We start from the raw sequence: 6,865 nt of genomic DNA on the forward strand, positions 1-6,865 counted from the left end.
TCTTCAAGTCCTGTGCAGATGTGCATCAGCTATGATTGTGCCTCTGGCTGTGCTCCAGTTTCAACTCGCACATATTTGTCAACTCAATAGTAGACATGACTTGAGATGATGGGAGGTCGGTTTATTCCACAGAAGCAGAAAAGACATGAAATAATAAACTGTTTCAGTACTACAAGCTATCAAAAGCACATTGAACCATAACTTTGGTCATGACTCGCTCGGCTGCATCGAGTCCTGTGAAGGAGCCATGTGATATGATGATCCCTCCTCCTCAACCTTCTCCCCGACCGCCTCTCCAGGCAGCTTGGTTATTACCTCCCACCGTATCCCCCTCTCCCCCCTCCCTCTCTGCATGTGTCCTGCCTGTGCCGTGGTGACAGTGCAGGATGATAAGGTCTCCCAGTGAGGTGGTGTATTGCCAGAACACTAAGTTAGCATCCGTGCATGAGAGGAAAGAGCATGCAGAACCACAGGAATGGATGTTTGCAGCATGCTTGCATATTTGTGTTGATTGTCTTAAAATATTCTCATTCAGTTTAAAGTCTTGACGTCAGGAAAACATGCAATCCAAGCCATCAATCAGCTGCGGGCAGGAGGTTCACCACAGATGAGAAGAAGATGGAGAGCAACTCACGCATGCTTCAGCATTTGTATCTGCTCCTGTGGGATTATTTATGATCCAATAAGACCCTGGGCGTTTCCAGTTCAACTACTACCTAATCCATATATTAAAGTGGGCCTTGAGAGCATAAAACAAAAGGTGCTAAGGTCTCCCTCTCTGTACTATAAATAATATATATATAGAGGTATAGTGTGACCTTTGCATTTGATTACATCCACTTGATCCTCTCTCCCTTCTTTCTGTCTGCAACATACAAACACAACCAGCTGCAGATTAGGAGAACTGACAAACCAAGATGAGTGATATGCCAGAGCAGCAGTGTGTGCGTGTGTGTGTGTGTGTGTGTGTGTGTGTGTGTGTGTGTGTGTGTGTGTGTGTGTGTGTGTGTGTGTGTGTGTGTGTGTGTGTGTGTGTGTGTGTGTGTGTGTGTGTGTGTGTGTGTGTCAGTTGCAAGGGAACAGAAGAAACTGAAACAGCTGGATGAGGATAACAGTGCAAGGCTTATTCTCTCTCATGCCCATACTCTCTCTCTCTCACTCTCTCTCACTCTCTCTCACTCTCTCTCACACACACACACACACACACACACACACACACACACACACACACACACACACACACACACACACACACACACACACACACACACACACAAACTATGAGGAATAACAGCTGAATTCACTGAAACTGGAGGGAAATGTAATGCAATTAATTAATTACTACAAATTACATTCAAGCACTTTTGGACTCAAGTCCAACTATCGATAGCCAATTAACCATGTTCAGACTAAGCCATGTTCACTCAAACGCAGCACTGCCAACCCAACAACTTAGTATACCATCAACCTCCATTTTGACATAAATGATTACAGCGCTTGTTTTTAGATCAACTTGCACAAACGCCATTAAAACATGTTGGAAAAAAACTAAATCGCATTCATAACTAAATGTTTAAAAACCAACTAAGCTTTAAAACACAAACACCTCAACTTAACCCTCCTGTTAAAGAAAACAACACAGACTGTCCCACTAAATCACTATTACACGCTGCGGGATCCACTCACCTTTACAATAATATGTTCTCCATAGCGCAGCAATATTTCCTCCACAGTAATGTTTTATCCAGTCGCCTTTTCTGTGCGGGCACAACTTTTCTGAATCAGCAGCCAGATGAATCCACTCCTCTATGTCTGTAGTTCTTTCTGTGCTCCTTTCCCTAAAAACCCGTCCGGTCCGCAGCTCGGTAGATCCTCTGCTGTCCGGGCTGAGAGCGTTTGGTACCGTCACCGTCGGAGCCCGGCTGCTGCTCTGCGGGGCGGGACGACTCCAGAAGCGACTGCAGCTGATCCACAACAGAGAGGTTTAGGACTGGGGAAGGAAGGGCAGGGGGTTCCGCAAGGGGGGGCTGTGACCATCAATTAAGACATTTTTCCAGCGGATTTGTATGTTTAATACTTTATTCTTCAATTATGGTTTTATACTTTCTGCCATTTTTGCCCATTTAGTGATTTTTTATTCTGATTTATGTATTTATTTAACATAGCATACTATTTGAAGCTTTGTATACATTTTTGAGTAAATCACTGCCAGTACTGTTTTTACACTGTTTATATATTTCAATCAGAAGAACAAAGTTTGCAAACAAAGCTGGTTTTCAGTTTTACCATTTGTTTAGATTTAAATACAGTAAACTGCTGAGGCATATGCCCAATAGCCTTTAATGTGCCCTATCGTTTAGGAATAGGTCCTTTTGATAGTACATTGTATTGTTTTACAGTAAATCTAGATGTTTTTTATTTTTTAGATACGTGTAGGCTATAGCTTAGATTTTAAGAGGACTGTTTGAAGAAGGCTTTGATGAAAAAATAAATAAAAATCACAGTGGTTACTGAAATGCCTCACATGCCTGTTGCCAGTTTTGTATCAGTTTGTAAGATTTAAACTTTTTATTTTATCAATACTGTATTTGTACCATTCAATGGTATTGACTGAAAACAAATGTCTTAAAGGTTAGCGTGAATCTTGATCAATAAAGTATATTTAAAAAAAGTGAGGTTTCCATAATTGTTTTCCATGTGACCAAACAAAACAAATCAATATCTACTTGTGACCTCTTGTCTCAATGCAACTTTCTTGTGCACATAAGGAGTGCTTTTCAATACAAAGGGATTTCACATGAAACATTCAAGAGAGACGTAAAGAAGAACCAAATTAATTTGACATAAAATCAAAGCATATTTTTCTTTCTTGTACTAGTTTATTCTTTTGCCATTCCCAGTTTTATCTTGGGACCTCTGGGGTTCAGACCCACTGTCTTCTATTATTACATAGTAGATATTATATTTTTATGCAGTGAACTTTGTGGACTGTAGGACTCCAATTCTGACTAAATTGAAATCAATACTGAAAAGTACTGAAACAACTGAACATCTGTTGATCTGAATCCTTTCAAATGTAAAGTTCAAGTGATAATGTTGAAATAAATAATAAATTATCCACCATTTTTCTTTGATGAGGCTAATTTGCTTTTGAACACCCAGGAAAGGGGAGATGGTTACAGGTGAGCTGCTTGTTGGCTCTACTCCGCTTTGAACTCTCAGGTTGAAAGATTCCCGCCCACTGCCTTCTGTCCACTCAAACCCACTGGAAACACAATATGGGGTCTTCTCTTTTAACCACAATAGATGGCCACCTGCCGGATTCAACCCTGAAAAAGGAGCTGTGTGAATGCCTGAATGACCTAATTTGTTAGAGGGGAGTATGGATTTGATTTCCTCAAGGTCTTAAGGTGCAAGAATAAGGTGCAGAATCCCTGTCAGTCAAAATCAGCAGCTTCAGCATAAATGTTAATCCAGTTATCTGAGCCTCCAGACTTTCAGCAGGTGTGATAGACTGGGTGGTCATGATACATTTAGAAAATGTTTCATGGATAAAAACTGTTTCATGTATTTGGTCTCTCTGGCAATGTGTTTATTAATCATTCAGTGAGGCAAGAAGCAACAGGAAGAGATAGCAGAAAGTGTGCAGCCTTAACAGATAATAATGTACGTCACGTTTTGAATGTATAAGTCATTTTTTCTTTCATTTGATTCGGTTTAATATTTCTTGCTTCTTATCAGAAATACTCCTTGACTCGGTATGAAAGCGAAGAGCTCATTAAGGTGGATGGATCTGCAGCAGCATTACGAATTTATAAGATTTGTGATCTAGTCAGTCCTCTTAACTTTCATGATTGTAAACCCCTCAAACATGAAGGTAGAAACATTTATTGAGAAAAAGTGCAGTTTTTAAGTATTATCTCGTAGCCTCCGCAGCATCACCATGTGTCCTTTATGAGAGGCCAGCCTGAAGAGAAGGATTTTCAGGAGGCCTGTCTCTGCTGAACTCCAGCTGACCTCTCCTCCTCCTCGGACAACGTACCAATTTATATCTTGCACCAATGCTAAGTACGGTACCCCACCTCTCCTCATCCCCGTGTTTCTCCTCCTGCTCATCTCTCCTTCCAGATTGTCGACCACCTCTAAACCTTATTCTAATCTCACTCAGTCAACCCTTCCTGCACATTACTATACTTGACCTCCATCTCTTCCCCTTTCTGCCACATTCAGCCTCCGCCCTCTCAATTCCCCACCCCTGCCCTTCTTTTTTCACACTCCCTTTCTCCTTAAAATCGTCTCCATGGTTCATTTCAACTTCAGGCTTCGCCAGCACACAACGCTAATATGATTTCCAGCTGAAATCAAACGTGCAAATGTGCTGCAGCCTCTCCTTTTCCCCAGTGGGCTCCCATTGGAGTCTACTTCATTAGTCATGACGAGGCTGCAGAAGATTAAAGTTGAACACTTTCTGGGCTTCATGTTTGTGGGTAGAGAATCATTTATGTTTCCAACATCACAAAAGCCCAGTTTGTTTGTTGTCTTCTTACACAATATGTAAAGTATGTGTGTTATTGCAGCTGTGTGTGTGTGTGTGTGTGTGTGTGTAGATCTGCTCAAGTGTGTATTCTAAAAAAAGTTCTCGCCCTCTGCATCGTGTGAGGTTTGCACAAGACAAGACTGTTTATTACATAATCACTGAGAGGAGGATGCTGCATATGCAAAGCAGAGATACAGTCCTGTGTCAAGACATGCCATTTTACATACTCATGGTCCTCAGAGGTTGAACCCTGATAACTTGGGATCTGATCAATTTTACTTCCAGCACCATTAGCTGGTTCATATTTGTGGCTTTGGGTGAAATATACTATAACAAGGATTGCCATGACATTTGCTTCACAAATATAATTTCCCCCAGATAATTACAATAACTTTATTAATAAAAATAATGTATGACTGATATGGCCAAGGGCATTTTGGTGGAGTCAAGCGTTTATATCCTGTTGTTTTTTTTCTCTTGCTCGCCTGCTGTAATGTACAGCACATGATGCTTCTCTGTAGATACACATGCTGTGTTATTCAAGCAGACACAGGCGTAATCCTCCGCTGCAGCTCAGATACCATGAGAACAGGCACAGGCTCCAGAGGGGGAACTCTGAGAAACAACACCACGAACACATCTCACCCCGTGTTTGGTGTAACAGCTTCAAAAAACAAGATGAAACAGATTAATGGAGAATTCCTCACGCTCATGCCTCAGCAGAAATAATATACTACAAGCCTTTGTTTCCACTCCGCTTTGGTCTGTCTGTGGCTGTCTGTGTGAAGGCCCAAAGCCCAGATCATATGACTCACACATGCCCTGTCCCCTCAGGGTCTTCATCCTCCGCCAGATACCTGACCAGCGCCCGACCCTCAGCCTCAGCATGATTCACAAATATCAAAGTGCTTCTGGCTGGGCATCTAAAGTTATTCACAAGAAATGACAACCTTCCTCTCTAGTGCATTATTGTTCGCTTCTGTTTCTACATAAAGCCCCCTTAACGCTTCCAAGTTTTTGTTTAATGACTTGAAATGTTGATGCCTTTTTTTGTCAAGTATAATATTTTTTGTCGCTCAATAAACAATAAAGCTCAAAGACCATTCAGGATGAATCTGCCAAACAAAACAACAGTGAGTGATTCTGAATAAAATGTTCTTTGTTTTGGTCTTTTAAAAATGCATCAAGAACTCTGACATTTCTGTGATGTTCCCAATTAGAACTCCCCAATTCCAGAGCTGCAGAAATATTTACATATTTATATAATGGTCAAATGAGGAGAGTGCAGTGTAGCATGAAACACGTTATTCTCTGAAATTCCAGCTCTGGTCTGAGGCTGCGAGCTGAGCCAATGTTGGATTCTTTGTCTATAAGCAGAAGCAGTGTGGAACTGGGGCAGAAAACAGCTTCATCTCTGTTTCTGATACTGCTGTCTATTTGATGCTTGTAACGCTATCTGACAGCTCGGTTCCTCAGTTTCTGTCTAATTCTATGAAATACTCTGCTGCTGCACTCAAAGCTGAGGCAGCGCAAACTCACTCACACCACGCACTGAAGATGATTATTTGATACCGCTGTTCTGCACAGGCTCATTAGGAGTATGTCTGTGCAACAAAAATAACCACATAGATAATTTATTGAGTCGCCAGCCACCGCTTTGATCTTCCTTTTATTGCTCATTTTTTAATTTGTTTAAATTTATATTTTTCTGGTTGGCCAAACATAAATGACGTGACCTAATGTTGACATTTAAAGTGCAGCGACAGTACAATGTGGTCTAATCGCAGTAAAATGATGGCAGTCTGTGTATGTATGTATTCTTGTCAGTTCTTTGGGTCAGAATGAAAACACACAGAATGTCCTTCTACACTGACATCAATGTTGAAATAAAACATATTCCACTATACTGAGAATCATCACATATTCTGCCCCTCATTGTGATGTGAATACAGTCAAAGCACCAAACACAGCAGAGCAGATTTCCGGGCCGGCAGATTAAAGCTAACTACCAAAACCGTTTCTCAGCCTCAACCTCCAGATTCAGGATTTTTTTGTTGTTGCAGCGGCTCATTTCCCTCGCTGAGCCGAACATGGGATGCCAAGAGCAATCCTCCCTGGATTATTTAAATAGCCACTTCAAAGGGGAGCAATTATAATCCTACATTATTGATATGGGAAAAAACTGTGAGTAAATGTCATAGTTACACTCTAAAAACGAATTCAGGCGACATTTCACCTCCACTTAATTAAATGCATGGTTGCAAGATAAAAATGTGAGTTAATTTATTTAGATAAACATTTTAAATTGCAAACATTAATTTATAAGTT

General features: G+C 40.9%; 1 protein-coding gene across 1 annotated transcript in view; it reads right to left on the reverse strand.

Annotated features, from left to right (window-relative positions):
• The window catches only part of LOC307044920 (leucine zipper putative tumor suppressor 2 homolog), a 35,491-nt gene extending 33,561 nt beyond the window's left edge, over positions 1–1,930 (reverse strand). The window contains exon 1 of the mRNA XM_079690365.1: positions 1,687–1,930. The gene's annotated coding sequence lies outside the window, so the exon portion shown is untranslated. The remainder of the gene's footprint in view (positions 1–1,686) is intronic.
• Between the last annotated feature and the right edge of the window lie 4,935 nt (positions 1,931–6,865).

This window comes from Notothenia rossii (genome assembly GCF_949606895.1).
Source record: "Notothenia rossii genome assembly, chromosome: 6".
NCBI classification, from domain to species: domain Eukaryota; kingdom Metazoa; phylum Chordata; class Actinopteri; order Perciformes; family Nototheniidae; genus Notothenia; species Notothenia rossii.